This window comes from Ostrinia furnacalis, unplaced genomic scaffold (genome assembly GCF_004193835.3).
Source record: "Ostrinia furnacalis isolate ACB-3 unplaced genomic scaffold, ASM419383v2 OfSCF4694, whole genome shotgun sequence".
Classification (NCBI taxonomy): Eukaryota; Metazoa; Arthropoda; class Insecta; order Lepidoptera; family Crambidae; genus Ostrinia; species Ostrinia furnacalis.
In genome coordinates, this window is record NW_021134933.1 from 946,060 (window position 1) to 964,298 (window position 18,239).

At 34.3% G+C, this 18,239-nt stretch overlaps 1 protein-coding gene across 9 annotated transcripts in view; it reads left to right on the plus strand.

Annotated features, from left to right (window-relative positions):
* The first annotated feature begins 8,747 nt into the window (after nucleotides 1–8,747).
* Nucleotides 8,748–18,239, plus strand: part of ci (transcriptional activator cubitus interruptus) — a 153,133-nt gene continuing 143,641 nt past the window's right edge. For 8 of the 9 annotated variants that reach the window (XM_028314452.1, XM_028314449.1, XM_028314446.1 and 5 more), the window contains exon 1: nucleotides 8,748–9,059. The gene's annotated coding sequence lies outside the window, so the exon portion shown is untranslated. Of the gene's footprint in view, nucleotides 9,064–18,239 lie in introns of all 9 variants that reach the window. The other variant, XM_028314451.1, reaches the window with a different exon arrangement.

An 18,239-nucleotide genomic window follows, 5' to 3' on the forward strand; every position in this document is an offset into this window, starting at 1 on the left:
CAATAACAATACATCAGTCCCGCACCGCAAAAACCTTCGTTTTACTGAAATATTGTGCAAGAATGAATATTTAAAAATTCAATGCCGACTCATTTCATAAATCTGAATTCTTAGTTGAAACGCTTCACGGGCAACGCTTCAGAGGTGTTGGAAGTTGACGCACATTGTTATTCATTATAAATACACAAAATAACTTAATTAAAGACCGAAAACCGGCATTATAAGTCAGAAAAAATACACAGCCTCCGCGCCGGTCGAGAGCTCAGCTGTCCCTGTCGCACCCGTTCAATTTCATCCTCCATCCCTTTTCGTGCCAGACGAACTTGTAAATTGTTCTTTTTACAATGCGTCCAGAGCGAAATGGCGTAACTCAACCTCTTAAAAGCACTTACGACTTTATTGCTCAGTAAGAAAGTTGAATTTGAAATGTTTTGAGTTCATAGTGATGTTTAGTGTATTGAGCCGCTGATCAAGTTATCTCTCTCAGACAAAACAAAATACAGCACAAGTCTTTTGAGCTTTCGAGTTTAGTTGCTTTACCGCGATTGCTTTTTGTAGCCCCGTCCCTTTTCTTGGTGCATTTCATTCGTAACACAAACGGGTTCGATCTGAAATCCTTTGGCTCAGCACCCCAAGGTATAACCAACTTTATTTGGTAACTTATAAAGGTTTAAATAGTTTGGTAGTTGTTAATAGTAAGGTTGTTTGAACAGTTTTCGTGAAGTTGTAACTAGAGATGAAACGGATATCCGGTAACTATCCGGTAGGCCGGATATCCGGCCTAAATTTACTATCCGGCCGGATACCGGATAGTAACTCACTATCCGGCNGCCCGACACAGTAGCAATCTATTTGTACAACGGACCCGCTACGGAAGACTTTTGCGGGTAATCATGACTTTAGCTAGTCGTTGCATGGTTGCATTGTTATGTGTGATACATGGTGATACACGTTAAATAGTTACTTTAAAAACTTACGTATTCGCCCACATTAGTTAAAACTACTAGAATTAGCAAGTAGGAATTATGAATAGTCACATTACCAATCTTTGCATTGCAAAGGTAGTCAAATAAGGAAGCGACTCCCTTCATGTGAAGCCTGAACTCTAGATTTTTGGCTTTTGACATTGATTACCTTAAAATTTTTAAAACAGTTTAACTCTGTAAGCCAACCTAGCTAAATTAAGCAATCGGTTAAGATGATTCAGCTTATCCAATGAAAGGAATAATGAGCTAAATCAATTTTTATTTTATTCCCATGTAGGTAAGTTAAATAGGTATTGTTGGTGGAGATTTTCTGCATACCGTCAACATGATTCATAAAGAATCGATCCAATAATTTAAGACCTCATTTAGGACACCCAGAAGTTTTGTAACGACATACCTTTTCACTGTATCATCAAGACTCTATTACCATAGAAATAACTAATATTGTTTAATTTATCACGATATCTTTAACGAAAACGCCATAACCAGCGATGCATACAGTCGACAGCAGAACAAATCATCAATTTTCGTTGCAAATTCACCTTTACTCCAACCACATAATAAGATGCTAAGGTGTCTAGCTGAAAGTGCCGTGTTGTATTTCCCGAACATGGCACTTTAATCAATAAAATAATTAAGTAATAACTACCATCGATTAAATTCAATATGGCGTCGCGCCCAATCGACAAGGTGGAGTGTATGGGCCCCATAAAATGGTTAATAGATAGATATTGCCCGGAGACCCGTGACAACGACATCGGCTTTCTGTTTTACCGATTCAGCCCAGTGGATTGTACCATAACTGAGCCATAAAAAAGTCCCACCTTTCGTTCCCACCATAGCAATTGCTGTCAGGATCAGCCGCTTGACCAACAATAAAATAAGTGAGCAGTGAAGCAACTTACATGCTTGACTATACAATACATTTTATTGAATCCCTAATTAAATTAAATCAGAAGTGTATCAACAATTGAACCTGAGACCAACTGCGTTCAAAACAGCCACTACGCCATTCACAAGTACAAACTTTTTGTACGCAAAATAATTATAAAGCTTTTTTGCATGCTTCATCGATTTTTTCAAATTCAAGATGCAATTTATTACATTCTAAAGAATCCGCTTAATTATGGAAAGTTATACATAAAATTAAGATGATAATATGTACTTTTCAACCGGCATCATGGAAAGCATTGAGAGAGGAGCAGTGGACGTCCTATGGCTGAGATGATGATGATGACTTTCCTAGAAAGCTTTTCCATAAACAGCAAACAAAACATAATATTTCGTGGAGTAAGTAGGTATCTTAATCAAAAACCGTCATCCAATCCCAACTCAATCCAATAAAGTTTCAAATTCAACGGCACAAATGCAACAAATCATAAATATGACAGTAATAAATTCAGCCCAATGCAATTCCAAGCCCGTTTCTGCCGCGAATTATTGCCAGATGAAAGCTGGACAAAGACCGAGGGGCGAATCAAAGGGCCAAGAGGAACCAATTCACTGGACACCATAGGATTTTTTATAATCCCATCGATTAACATAAATTCCATCGAGGATTCGAGGCGGCCTGTGACATTGGCACAGTCGGGGTATAACAGCCAGGTCATTTATTAGTGAGCTAGGGTACACCCGCGGCTTCGCCTGCGTGGATTTCAGGTAGCACTGAAAATCTTTACAGCGTGAGTCTACCGATCAAAAGATTTTATTGCCAAAAGCAGATACATTTTCTTAAAGCTATGGAATGACGGTCTGCTTCTTCTTTTTTTCAAAATTCAAATTGCACCTTTATTTGCTTCGAAAACACAATTACACGACACGACCCTCCGTTAATATCAAGGGAAAATTAGTTAAGATAGAGATTATTCCCATGTAAAAGCTTTTACTGAGATGTTTTTTGCCCTCGTCTTTTCCCGTTTAGGGTAAACTTTCCTTAACATGCGGCGAAATGAATCGCTGGTAGAAATCGTCAGTGGACACTACAGATCCAACTCCCTCGTGTCTCTTTGGACATTTGTCGTCCAGACCGTTTCAAATGTGCTGGCTGTATTCTCCTGGCATACAGGCTCTTATCAAAATGTTTGCTTTTTATAAAGTTCTAAGTTAACCCTGTTAATAAGCTGATCGCTTACTTCTCAGTCCGCGACCGGTTCGGGTGAGAATTTCACTGTTAAGTGTACGTTTTTTTGGGCATAAAACTACATCACGGTATCTTTGAGATAGGAAGAAGTTGTGGTGTGATTGCTTGGTGTGGTATTATAGCCTATATGTTATTCTGGGTTATAAACAATAATACTGTAAAGTTTCAACAAAATCTGTTTTGTGGTTTTTGCGTGAAAGAGTAACAAACATGTTCATGATCCAGACTTCCATACAAACTTTCGCATTTATATTAGTAGGAAGTAGGACAGTAGGATTATTTTTCTTTTAAAGCATATAATAAATTGGTTAATTTTAAAGTGGAAGCGAGCTTTTATCACAGTGGAACTAGCTGTCTTAACACTTTTTTTTTAATGAATGCATTACAAGGCAGGTATTTGACCGCAATCGCACCTGGTGTTAAGTGAGATGCAGTCTAGGATGGTACATATCTGCCCTGTAAGTGCCTATTCACTCCCGCCTTGAAAAGGCTCGTTCCCGAACTGCTGAAACACAACAATGCTGATAACATTGTTTTTGTAGCGGCAGACTTAACAAAGATGGTAGTAGATTATAGTTAAGCGGACTTAAAAAAAGTAGCTGAACCTGACAATACTCTTAATACTTACTATCTTCTTATCTTCTTCTACTCGTATATTATAAAGTTGAAGACTTTGTTTGCTTAAACGCGCTAATCTCAGGTACTATCAGGGCCGATTTGGAAAAAATATTTTTGTATTCTGTAGCCCATTTATCGAGGAAGGCTTTTAGGCTATAATAACATCACCCTAAAGTCAATAGAGACGCAGTATAGAAAAAAATTGCTAAAACGGGAAATATTTTCACACGTACGAAGTCGCGGGCATAGCTAGTATACACAATAATAATACTGCCGATTTACTTTTTGAAGTATACTAATTTATACGAGTAGGTTGAAATTTTATATTGTCGAAAGCAATAAATATAGAGTGTACATTATAAATCCGACTCCATCATTATCTGTAATGTAAACAATCCCACAGATCTCAATGTACATTACTTCGACAAAATCTCTGTTGTATGAATCAGCGCGCGCGCAGGTGTAAATCCACTTATTTAGCAAATAAGGGAATTTTTAACTGTAAGGTATTTACGATGGGAACATGACACAAAGCTCGTGACATTGATTTTGTTCTATGATACCTAATTTTGTTCGTTCGTTCGTTTCAGTCCCACTACTGGACAAAAGCCTCCCCCAAGGATTTCCACGTTCTGTCCTGTCCGGCGCTGCCAACGTCTAGTTACCTCCCGCGACCCTCACTAGATCGTCAGTCCACCTAGTGGGGGGCCTGTCCACAGTACGTCTTGTGGCGCGTGATTTTGTGTTCGGATCTAAATAAAAATAGTCCTAAGTTAAGTTCGCCTTTTCTACTCTATACAATATGCAATAAGTTTTGACTAGGAATTGTTTTGTTCTCTCTCTGTTGATACGAGTAGGTATGTGCCTATAAAATGCAGTAGTTTTGACGTACCAACAGATACTAAATTGAAGGTTTCCAGGAATGTTGCTCTGCTACCGTTCATCACTCTTCTTGACCTTTAATGGGACTCGAACTCACGACCGTCTTTGTAACTGTCATAATATGGCAGCGCCAAGCCACTAGATGGCGCTGTGCGCTGTTAGCTTGAGTATCTTTTATTGTTTTATTATTGAAAATAAGGTTTACTTATGAATAGGTGAGTATGGCAATTTAAAATTAAGAAATGTGAATCTTAGAAGCTTTTCCTACCTAGGTCATACGCAGGCAATCTTAATAGGAAATGTAGAGCTTGAGCACACAATACCTAAAAGTATCAATATAGCCTAAAGATCAACTTGGCTTATATCTATAGTACGAGTATTATTATGTAAAATGATAAACAAAAGAAAGCTTAGTGGACCATGTGCAAGACAAAAGACCAACGGCCTGAAAGACAGTTCAGGGTTCAAAAAAACCTTTTTAGTGCGATCCATACATTATCGGTACATGTTTATGTTTGTTTAAGCCCATTAAGCACAGCTTGATACTGTATAGAGGTAGAAAGTCCCAAGTTCCGACCATCCTGCACCGTAAGTCGACCCCGCATATTTCTGCAAAATGACAAAACGAAAAAGGACGTGTTTATTGCTGTACACATGCATAATTTTTATTATGGCGGCAGAAAAAGTGACAAACAATAACAATACATCAGTCCCGCACCGCAAAAACCTTCGTTTTACTGAAATATTGTGCAAGAATGAATATTTAAAAATTCAATGCCGACTCATTTCATAAATCTGAATTCTTAGTTGAAACGCTTCACGGGCAACGCTTCAGAGGTGTTGGTTAAGTTGACGCACATTGTTATTCATTATAAATACACAAAATAACTTAATTAAAGACCGAAAACCGGCATTATAAGTCAGAAAAAATACACAGCCTCCGCGCCGGTCGAGAGCTCAGCTGTCCCTGTCGCACCCGTTCAATTTCATCCTCCATCCCTTTTCGTGCCAGACGAACTTGTAAATTGTTCTTTTTACAATGCGTCCAGAGCGAAATGGCGTAACTCAACCTCTTAAAAGCACTTACGACTTTATTGCTAAGTAACAAAGTTGGATTTGAATAGTTTTGAGTTTGTAGTGATGTTTAGTGTATTGAGCCGCTGATCAAGTTATCTCTCTCAGACAAAACAAAATACAGCACAAGTCTTTTGAGCTTTCGAGTTTAGTTGCTTTACCGCGATTGCTTTTTGTAGCCCCGTCCCTTTTCTTGGTGCATTTCATTCGTAACACAAACGGGTTCGATCTGAAATCCTTTGGCTCAGCACCCCAAGGTATAACCAACTTTATTGGGTAACTTTTAAAGGTTTAAATAGTTTGGTAGTTGTTAATAGTAAGGTTGTTTGAACAGTTTTCGTGAAGTTGTAACTGTCACGTTCTATCGAACAGAGATGTGGTCTTTTTGGTCGTGCATCGAGACATGCATTGCTCTAAGTTAGTTTTCGTACGATGCAACTAATGCATGATTCATTTTGCCTTTAGCGGGTGACGAGAGTCCGCGCACATGGCTAACATCGACATTCCATTGTAAACGATAGTGTTGTTTGTTTCTTTTTTATCGGATTGAGTTACTAAGATAGTCTAGTAACAACTTTATCATCGCAATGTTTTGTTGATTACTTACCTTAAGCGGCAATTTCTCTCTTATGATATATTTCTCGCTAATAATACGTTCTTGAAACGATAAAGGCTGTAAGTAACTATAGAAATATCAAAATCTCTCTTTCTATATCCTCAATCTTTATAAGCATCAGTTTTATGTAAATAGAGTATTTTGAATATTCGTTTTGTTAGCTTATTCAAGCCCGTAATAGCGTAATATCTAATACCTACCTTTCATGAGATAACGATAGGTTAAAGTTATGACAACGAGTTAAACTCCAAATATTTTGAAACGTATTAGCGTTTAGCGCAGTTTTACAGCAAGTTCAGTACTAAGAAGGTGCTTTAAAAGCTCCAGAATACTCGGTATTAGAATTCTAAAACATTTATTTATTACATCAAACGACAACCGGGCTATTTGCTATTGTTACGTTCTTAATAGACTGCCTCTTCCGAAAGCATCAAGTCAGTCACCACCAGAGACATTATTTACTTATATCTTTTACTCTAAAAACTTCAGATCTGATCATAAAGATACTTTAACCAATCTTTATCGAAGACCTTATGCACCTCATCCTTTTACCTATCGTCTTCTTTCGTTTAGTAATGAAATTAAAATACAAGTCCTAATTTAACTTTGAATATAACTTAAAAAACTTTCCAGTTAAAAGTATTTACAGCAGCAAGCTTTCCTCAAAGCAATACGTCTCTAATCATCCAAAGAAACGCAGTATTTGCCTGTGAACTAGCGTAGCTTCTGTATATCTACTACATTTTTGTGGACTTTCCCAGAATTTGTCCTGCTTGAGCCATCAGTGCCCCTGTCATCGGCTCCAGCCAATATTTGCTCAGTAGTCGGTACCACAAACAGTCATGATGAGTGTTGACTGTTGACCAACCACTTCACAAATAGATAATTATTTAGACCGTATAGACAATGGGTTTGCTTATGCTTGAAGGTCAGACTGGCTTAAGATGTCTTTGAATTTAAAATAAACTGTGTAAAAGTCCAATAAAAGGTCAAGATTTAAAACTGGTGCCTATTTTTTGTCTACATAATATCTCGTTCACTCAAAGCTCTCAAGTTTGTTACTCGGTTCAATTTGTCACACATAGTAAAATGTATCATAATTTCAGCTAAAACGAAAAAATTCCAACTCAAAAAAGCGACCCACGGCACTATATTCGGACACTATATTCAAAATTCATAAATATTTCTGCTAATATAGTAACATCACAGTATTAAAATATTTGAAAACCAATTAAATGGTAAAACATCTCAATCAATATTTTCCATAACATTTTTTTTAATCATCAAATCTTGTGATTTATTCATCCAAAGGTTAATAAAAGTGGGTAATTCTGCCTAGATACGGACATATTAATATTTCTAAATATTTTAAGTAAGTAAATTGATTAAGCGATATTAACAACCTTAACCTAACTGTTATTAAATTACACAAACAAATTAAGAATATTAAAAATGCAAGTCCACGCACGGAATTTGGACTTAGAAAATAATATTTTTCTATTGGGACGAGCGTCCCGTTTCTCGTTTGTTTGTATACCAACTGCTGTTTATTATGCTTGCTCCAGATAAGTTTTATTTGGTTACCTGAGGTAGAGATTTGAAATTTAAATATTTGCCTTCATTACTGGAGTTTCAACGTTTGCTTTAACTTTGGATTGAGCTTCTTCACAATTTCCGAAAGTTTAAGTAGTTTTTTTAATGACTTTTTGTAATTGGTATTTTTTTCTTCTTAACAAAAAGAATTTCCAAGTACCTAATCTAAATTTACTTCTGTCAATAATATCCATTCTAAAGCAGTCAATTTCCAATCTACCAACAAACCCTTCATTCATAGTCCGTCCTGGACGACCGATCCTATTTTGCCTTTGGTTATCGTAATGTCATTGACCTATCTCACTGTGCTTAAGTGCTGTACCAGAGCTTTCAACTTATAAGCTCCGAACTTCAAAGTTTCAAACTGATTCATACCGGTAAAAACACCTGTGGGCGTCAACTTTTTACTATTTTGTCAGCATAATTAGTTTACAAAACAAATAAAACATTATTTACTCACACCTCATTATCAATTTATTTATCCAATCGTCGATTCCACACGAACATAAATCAATAAATTTGTAAATGCAAATTCATGAATTATCATTGTTTATGTTAGTGCATCAGTCAACATAGCGCTAAGAAAATGAGATTAAGACATTATCTGGTTAGTACTATCCACGCTGGAGTGAGATGGAATACAAATACAACTGCATATAATTTGTACGGAAATAACTTTCGGTGCGAGCGGGATGGCGCGATTGAAATGTCAGGTTCGACGCGCGCATAATGAGAAAAGCGCCGTCTCTTTCGCTCCTGACGTCTTACAATCGTTTATTGTCATGTTACTGTCTCATTCTGACGTTCAAGATTGAGATGAAATTGCTGGCGGCGCGGTGCCAGTCCACTCGGGCTACTATATCGGATCGCACTGCGCCGGTGTCGGACGTAGCCACTATCGTTCTTTTTTTCTTTCGTAAATCATCAATAAACAATCGGCATTTATTTTTTTAACAAAACAAGTGACTGTTGACAATCTAAGTGCGAGTGCCAGTGACATTGCATCAGTTGACGAATAAAAAAATGTGTTAAAAAGTTTTAAATTGACAAGTGAGCATGTGTGGTGCTGTATTTATTAATATGCGAATGGATTGCTACCGCTGCGATATAGTTTGACACATGATGACCTGACAAATCAAGATAATTATCAGTAAGTTGCTTCTTTTTATTATTTATTTTTTTCAGCCGCTTTTCTAAAGCACATTCTAAAAATTCAAAAAAATTGAGAATGCGGCGTTTTGTGTTTACCGCTAGCGGAATTTTGCGTTATTCTTTTCGGGTGAAGTGACAAGTCTTCTTTTTAAACCCAAACATGTGGTCCAGGGCGTTTTGTACCTGCGGCCAAGACGTGAAGGGCTCCTTTTTGTGGTAAAAACAAAGACATCCCAACGGACGACGGGGTGTCGCGCCGTAGTACAGTCACGTTTTTAGCCATTCCCGAGAATTCACGGAATTTATTTTATCACTGCTACGTTCGCGTTTTAATAAACATGTAAAGTACCTAAAGCGAATGCGCTTTGACGGAAATCGTGTGAATGAATGAACTCCTCAGCGGAAGACATTTAATCTTATTCATGAATAATCGAGGTTGAAAATGAAGGAATGATTGTAAATTATCATGTTTAGTGATATAAGAAATGTTAAATTATAAGCCTAACCTTGTAATTAAATTAAATAAATAAATAAAAAAATAAAATAAAAAATACCATGTTATACATTGACTAAATCTAAAAAAATAGGAACTACCGAAAATAGGCGTATTTACCTGAATATACTTATTTGTACATAAAAAAAACACTTTTATTCAAATATTGTATACTTCAATAAATCCCAGTTAAGAATTTTGTATTAGGTACAGTTATGTCATATTTTATTAATAAAATCATCAGTTATTATCAAGATATTATCACAATCCATACCAGTATCTGTATTCTGATTTTAAGTAAAGCAAACTTGTTGTTCCCAAGCTTTTTAACTGACTTTAAGTCAACGGAAAATACATACTACCTATAGCTTTGCGTTAACGAATATCAATTTATTAAGTTTTTAAATTGTAAGATAATGCCAATTTAACATAATTACATAATAATATGCAACTCCTTTTACATCTGATAGCTTTTAAAATTGTTACTGAAAAAATAAAGGCTTATTTCAGAAACGTCGCCTAAAATTCCCTTCAAATTAGATTCAAGTGGATTAGTCAAAACATTATTAGTATTTTCAATAGACAACTATCTTTCAATAATAACTATGAGCCTAACAAAACAAGTATTAATTTAGCTATAATGTCAGAAGCGGCTTAATTGTACTAATCATTTTGCAGAATTTAATATTGTAGGTATCCTTAAAGAGTTCACAGTTTTCGTGAATGCAATACATAATATAGTGATATTAAGTATGAGTAATTCACACAGAAAAGCGACAATCGGAACTTACTTATCTGTACATTATCTTCTATTCCTTCCATAATGGGAGAAAGTTTTAAAAACTTTGAAGTGAAACTTACAATCTGGAAATGGAAAATTCAAATGGGCATAATGTCGCAAAACCTCATAACAATAATAAAATACTTATTATTATTAATAATAATCACTTGTTAACCGACGGAATATTAAATACAGTTAATAATTGCTTTGAAACTAATTAAAACGTCAGTAATCATTTTATCATAATTACCCGGTCATAGATAACGCTTCCAACGCACACGAAAAACAATTTTAATCAGCGTAATTATTATATTAATTTAATTAAACATAGATATGAAAGAACAGGACTTTTGAGCTTTTAACATCACTAGTTGGCTTTCATATCGGCGATATAGTTAAATCTATTTTTTTCTTTACAATATAGTGTAAGTAAATATGAATACCAGTTACACACAATATTCAATATAGTCAGCATTAGCAATATTGTGAACTTGAAATAAAGCTATTTTAGTAAGTTTTTATACCAGAGCTGTGTTCTTAAAGCAATTGATATAAAGTTACTAAAGTAACCAAGCAATAGTAGTAGTTTACGGAGTAAAAGTTACAATGTTAAAAAATACTTAATTGATGACTGTAGATCCCATAGATGATGTAAAGCTTGCGTTACAATCTCTATGAATCTTTTTGCTAAACACTACTTTAAAGATATTTAATCAATAATCAGCAGTGTATTTATACCTTTAAATACAACATAATGACAGCACTAAAAAGTTGTTAAATAAAGAAAAATAAGGCCAAATTCACATGCTTGTTCCGCGCATATGTTAATAAGTTTAAGCATAACTAATTTCTCCTGAAGCTAAGTTTAATAAAGGTGCGAATCCTTTTTAGAATTCGCACATTACTTAAACACATCGAAAGCGGCGAAAAAAAGTTGTTTTGAAACATAACGAATATAATTAAAATTCAAAAAAGTTTTGGTAAAAATATCTTCGGCAATGGGGATGTTGCCTGGGTCAAAAAGCAAGAGTTTTAATTAGTCCGTCAGTTAACTTATCAAAAAATACTCTACTCGTATTTTTCACTTTTTCAAACTAATGAAAATTTAAAGAGATAAAGCGCCCCAAAGTTCATAAGAAGAGGCCCGTGACGTCAACGCTTGCTTAAAAATGCCGCACGTTGTGACGTCGTGCGCAACTTCAACGCACCATAACTATGTAATTATTTGTTAGATTGACAAATAAAATTATACGTGTCCAATATTTTTTGATATTAAACATTACGGACTAAAAAAATTTTTTTAGGCAACTAGCCTATTGTTATTTATTGCCATTAAGGCGGAACAAAGTTCGCCGGGTCAGCTAGTATATATATAAAAGAAAGTCGTGTTAGTTACTCCACTTATAACTCAAGAACGGCTGAACCGATTTAGTTGAAAATTGTCAGGGAGGTAGTTTAGAGCCAGGAGAAGGACATAGGATACTTTTTATCCCGTTCGAAATTAAGAAAAAAAGTCTGCTTATTTATTGCCATGAAGGCGGAACAAAGTTCGCCGGGTCAGCTAGTTTTACATAAAAAACACTTTTATTCGAATATTGTATACTTAAATAAATCCCAGTCAAGAAATATTGTTTAATCATCATAATAAAGCATCTGAAAATGTTGCAAGCAAAATAACAAACACACAATGTTTTCTAAATTATTTTCATTGAAGTTGTTTCATCCATAAAATGACGTTAGGTACCTTATTAGGTACAGTTATGTCATATTTTACTAATAAAATCATCAGTTATTATCAAGATATTATCACAATCCATACCAGTATATCTGTATTCGGATTTTAAGTAAAGCAAACTTGTTGTTCCCAAGCTTTTTAACTGACTTTAAGTCAACGGAAAATACATACTATAGCTTTGCGTTAACGAATATCAATTTATTAAGTTTTTAAATTGTAAGATAATGCCAATTTAACATAATTACATAATAATATGCAACTCCTTTTACATCTGATAGCTTTTAAAATTGTTATTGAAAAAATAAAGGCTTATTTCAGACACGTCACCCAAAATTCCCTTCAAATTAGATTCAAGTGGATTAGTCAAAACATTATTAGTATTTTCAATAGACAACTATCTTTCAATAATAACTATGAGCCTAACAAAACAAGTATTAATTTAGCTATAATCTCGGAAGCGGCTTAATTGTACTAATCATTTTGCACAATTTAATATTGTAGTTATCCTGAAAGAGTTCACAGTTTTCGTGAATGCATTAAGTTCATATAGTGATATTAAGTATGAGTAATTAACACAGAAAAGCGACAATCGGAACTTAATTATCTGTACATTATCTTCTATTCCTTCCATAATGAGTTAAAGTTTTAAAAACTTTGAAGTGAAACTTACAACATGGAAATGGAAAATTCAGTTGGGCATAATGTCGCAAAACCTCATAACAATAATAAAATACTTATTATTATTAATAATAATCACTTGTTAACCGACGGAATATTAAATACAGTTAATTATTGCTTTGAAACTAATTAAAACGTCAGTAATCATTTTATCATAATTACCCGGTCATAGATAACGCTTTCAACGCACAGGAAAAACAATTTTAATCAGCGTAATTATTATATTAATTTAATTAAACATAGATATGAAAGAACAGGACTTTTGAGCTTTTAACATCACTAGTTGGCTTTCATATCGGCGATATAGTTAAATCTATTTTTTTCTTTACAATATAGTGTAACAAGTAAATATGAATATTGAATACCAGTTACACACAATATTCAATATAGTCAGCATTAGCAATATTGTGAACTTGAAATAAAGCTATTTTAGTTAGTTTTTATACCAGAGCTGTGTTCTTAAAGCAATTGATATAAAGTTACAAATTTTAAAGTAACCAAGCAAGTAGTAGTTTACGGAGTAAAAGTTATAATGTTAAAAAATACTTAATTGATGACTGTAGATCCCATAGATGATGTAAAGCTTGCGTTACAATCTCTATGAATCTTTTTGCTAAACACTACTTAAATAAAGATATTTCATCAATAATCAGCAGTGTATTTATACCTTTAAATACAACATAATGACAGCACTAAAAAGTTGTTAAATAAAGAAAAATAAGGCCAAATTCACATGCTTGTTCCGCGCATATGTTAATAAGTTTAAGCATAACTAATTTCTCCTGAAGCTAAGTTTAATAAAGGTGCGAATCCTTTTTAGAATTCGCACATTACTTAAACACATCGAAAGCGGCGAAAAAAAGTTGTTTTGAAACATAACGAATAAAATTAAAATTCAAAAAAGTTTTGGTAAAAATATCTTCGGCAATGGGGATGTTGCCTGGGTCAAAAAGCAAGAGTTTTAATTAGTCCGTCAGTTAACTTATCAAAAAATACTCTACTCGTATTTTTCACTTTTTCAAACTAATGAAAATTTAAAGAGATAAAGCGCCCCAAAGTTCATAAGAAGAGGCCCGTGACGTCAACGCTTGCTTAAAAATGCCGCACGTTGTGACGTCGTGCGCAACTTCAACGCACCATAACTATGTAATTATTTGTTAGATTGACAAATAAAATTATACGTGTCCAATATTTTTTGATATTAAACATTACGGACTAAAAAAATTTTTTTAGGCAACTAGCCTATTCAAACCGCACAGCCTTTGTTCAGATCAAATCGATAATTATATTATCCGGATATTGAAATGAGCTATAAATTACATTAACATCTTCACATTTCACGATGCATGCGCGATGCGCCCCCTCTATAGATCCCGATCGATTTGACCCCACTGCAGGGCTGCCAAAAATAATAATAAACCTTTAAAAATCTGAAACTTTTTACTCCTCATCAAAGAATAAGCTAAATTAAGTCACATAGCTTTTGGGACTAGGGCAAAATTAAATATCGCTATGTATTTTCTATTATTTAGCTTTCTACTTGTGAAAGAAAGAAGAAACAGAGACCACTTTTTAAATAAAATCACAAAACAAACTTTAACTCTTTGTTATAATAGTGTGACTAGGGATTTCTTTAGCTCTTAGCGCACATTATTTCGAGCTGAGCTTTAACCGGCATCTGAAATCTCATCAAAAATCCCAATGTAACTTGCAAGAAATTTGGTTATTCACGAGGTAATGTAAGCTTTAATTTGACTTGTATTCAAAGCTGCACAACCTTCTTTTGCCCGAATATCTTGTCGCAACACAATGTACCAACCCTATCACCGATCACGACCGAGCATCGATGAAGTAATGATTTGTTTGTATCACACAACCCATTGTAGACTAAGGTCTTCCAAGAGACTCCTGTGGGTTCGAATATTTAGTTTCTAGCACTAACACTGCAATAAAACTACCAACAATATGTACGTTCATTGGTAATACTCATTCTTTAACATAAGGTAGTATGCTCTGTCTGTCTTTCTTTCACGCCTAAACCACTGAACCGAATTTGATGAAATTTGGCATAGAGATAGTTTGAGTCCCGGGAAAGGACATACGATAGTTTTTATCCCGGTTTTTGAAGAGGGACGCGCGCGATAAAGTTTTTCCGTGACAGAAAATATTTCAATTCCGCGGGCGGAAAGCTAGTGTACAATAAAAGCTTTTAAGTTTGTTAAGAATCATGTGATAAAGCTGTTTCAGTATACGCAAATCATTTGAGAAGCGTTTATTAATTTGCAAGATTGTTAGTTTTTATTGGCGCAGACTGTGAACGTTTTCAGTGAGTTTATCTGCAGTGATAACTTTATTTTAAAGTCCCTAATAATAAATTACAACAAGTGTAATTTTTGGGCCAAGAACAAGCAAACAAAGCACAAATTAACAGTGCGTTTAGGATCAATTTCGAGCAAGCGCCGTAGCTCATCTCTACTCCACTCCAGCGCAGGTCGACGACTCAAGCCGACTAGGGCTGCGAGATGGGTCTCAACCTTTTCTTAGAAGATGCCATTGTTATTGTTGCCTTGTGAAATATTGTTTTCGGGGAAATAGACGGGAGTTTAGTTCGTAGGTATCATTTAACTTTTAAAACCCTTGCGGGGTTGAAATAATTGCCACAAACTATATTCAAATTCCGCTAATTGATTACATTAGTAATGCATATTATGTATAAATCAAATTACATTTAATTTTAAAAACCTCGTCTAGAATAGAACTACCGGACAACTTGACTACTTTTGGTGCTATCTTATAAAATAGAATACCTACAGGTTCATCAAAATACTTATTACCTATTGAATTTAGATTTTAGACGCATTGTCTACAGCTGAAATAGGTCTTTAATTTTAGTGCTATCTGGGATAGTTAAAATATAGGTTATTTGGAACTTAACAAAAGCAAACAAAATCTTGTGTGATATAATGGCGTATCAGAATAAACACTGGCATCTTAAATAGTTGTTATAAGCGATATTGCAACTAAAATCCAAGAGCTATCAACAGTAACACACTATATTCAGGCATACAATACTCAATTTTATTTTTTAAAATAAAAATAAATAAATACATCCAGTGGCAGCCCTGCATCTATCGATCTTCAATCGAGTTGATTAAGCAATTACCGAAACTACACGTCCGAGCTATCGCGCGAAGCGGCAACGTCTGCGGTTTGTGTCTATTAACTTTTAAACCCACACAAAATAAGCCATTATTCTCGTATGCCTTTCATAATAAGGGTCATCGGTTACAAACTCACAATGATGGATCAAGATTGGTTTGGAATCATCACGTATGATTCGGCGAGCGACATTAGAGAGCAATTTTGGAGATCACGTTTCGCGAAATTGGGTGCTGTGCTAGAGTTGTGTTTAGTGTCTTATTATGACAAATATAGACTTGTGTAAATGGAATTGGCAGATTTTATGCCGAAAGTCAAAAGCAATATCTATAGTTAGTTAATAATAGTTTGTTATAGTGCCGCCGTTTGGGTTTATGCCGTTTTTAAACATTAGTTTTGAACAAAATAGAGATTATACTAAAATTTCTCTTTATCTCTGTTTTTTTTAAATGCGATACATAATTAAGAAAACTTTAAAGTTAATATTAACTCAAAGTGTTATTGCTAAAGTAAAAATAAAATTGTTTAAAAAATCAAGTAAAAAAGTTTTTCGTTATACATAATTAATTACTAATTAGGTAGTAGGTATTATTGACAATATTGAGGTATGTGAGATTTCCTAATACACGCAATATTCGTTTCTGTCACTCACTTGAAACCTTCATAAAATATCGTAGTATAACAATTAAATACTCCTATTATATTCCTTATATTTGTCGTTAAAGTCCAAAACTATTTTATCTCATTTCTCTTAGATGTTTATGCGACTTCAAAATATGATATTTCTTAAACCTTTGCGTATTCCAGAACAATTTAAAGGCAAATAAACAGATGTATGCAAAATAGTAAAAAAAAGGACTCAGTTCAGAAGAAGGCAGGTCCTATAAAATGCTCAAGTAAAACCACATGAGCCCTACACTTGGTTTTATATTGGCTATTAAACTAGTATATTATTGCGCACAATCGCACAAACAATAACGTTATAATAAACGTATTTATTGGACTCATTATGGTTTAAGACAAATAAATTATATTGGGAAATAAAAATATTAATTAAGAGTACGCAATATTTGATACTTATGAATAATTACAAGCTTTCAACTGTTTTTAATTTTATTATTGTTATTAAATAATAGACTTTACTGTTCAAGTTCAAATCTCAAATTGAACATTAACTTTAGTTATAAGATTCTGTAAATTTAATTGTGATGTTAAGATGAATTGTTTAATCTCATCTCATGAGATTTCAAACAATTCTGTAAGAATTGACATAGTGAAGGAATTATGTAACGAGCCTAGATTAAAATAAGACATATAACCGCTAATAATTACGTGGTACACCCACGGTTTACCGGTCAATTTCGTGCTCAGGTACGTACAGTCAAGCACATCAAACATTTATTGCAAAGCCGCTCTTATTCCAAGAACATAAAGACCTCGAGCGTTGCTGGATGTGCTGTCGAACAAAAAAAGTGCTGCAATATTGCTGATATCGTTAACGTATTCGGGCTGGGTCTGGAACTGGTTGGGTCATGCGCGGTCACGGCCTTAGATGAAGACATTCGACTGGACAGGGGAGGAGTGGAGTCACTCACTATATTGAGATTTTGAAAATATTGTGCACATTATTGCTATTATCTTAACGTATTCGGGCTTTTAGGGTTAAAAGTTGAAGATAGTCAACTGGATAGGAGTGGAGTCACTGACAATATTGAGATTGATAAAAAAATAGGCAATATTGCTAATGTTTGGCGAAAGTTAGACGGAAAAAATTTTTTTTCATAAAAAAAAATACAAAACAGGTATGTTTTGCCAATAAAGTGAACGCGTTCGCCTGAACAAGAAAGAACTGGAGTGTTAAGAGGTTTAAAGATTTTAAATTGTGGAATAAAAACTTTTATGTGACGAGCGCTACTGAGTACAAGATGCTGTTTTAAATGTGTTTCAATTTGTTAAAAATTGTGAAGTGAGATCGATCAATTTATTTTCAAAGTCTTATGTCTTTACAACGATATTATTATCTCGCTCCACAGGCTTAGATCTTGAAAATATTACAGGTGAACAGCCGATGAACTTAAAGCGGAGATTAATTAAGATAAGTCTGCCAGGGGAGTAATTGTATCTTTATTAATTAATATTTCAATTCCAAGGGTGTTATTACACCGGCGGTCACATTCGATGTGCAATCAACATCTAGACCTTAATTGTGCGACATTATTAAACTTTTATTGGAAATTACAGGTTTAAATTCAACCGTATGATAAGATAGTAAGATTCATAATGTGGTGGACACTTTTCCTGTGCTCTTAAAAGCTTAAAGTGTCGTGAATGA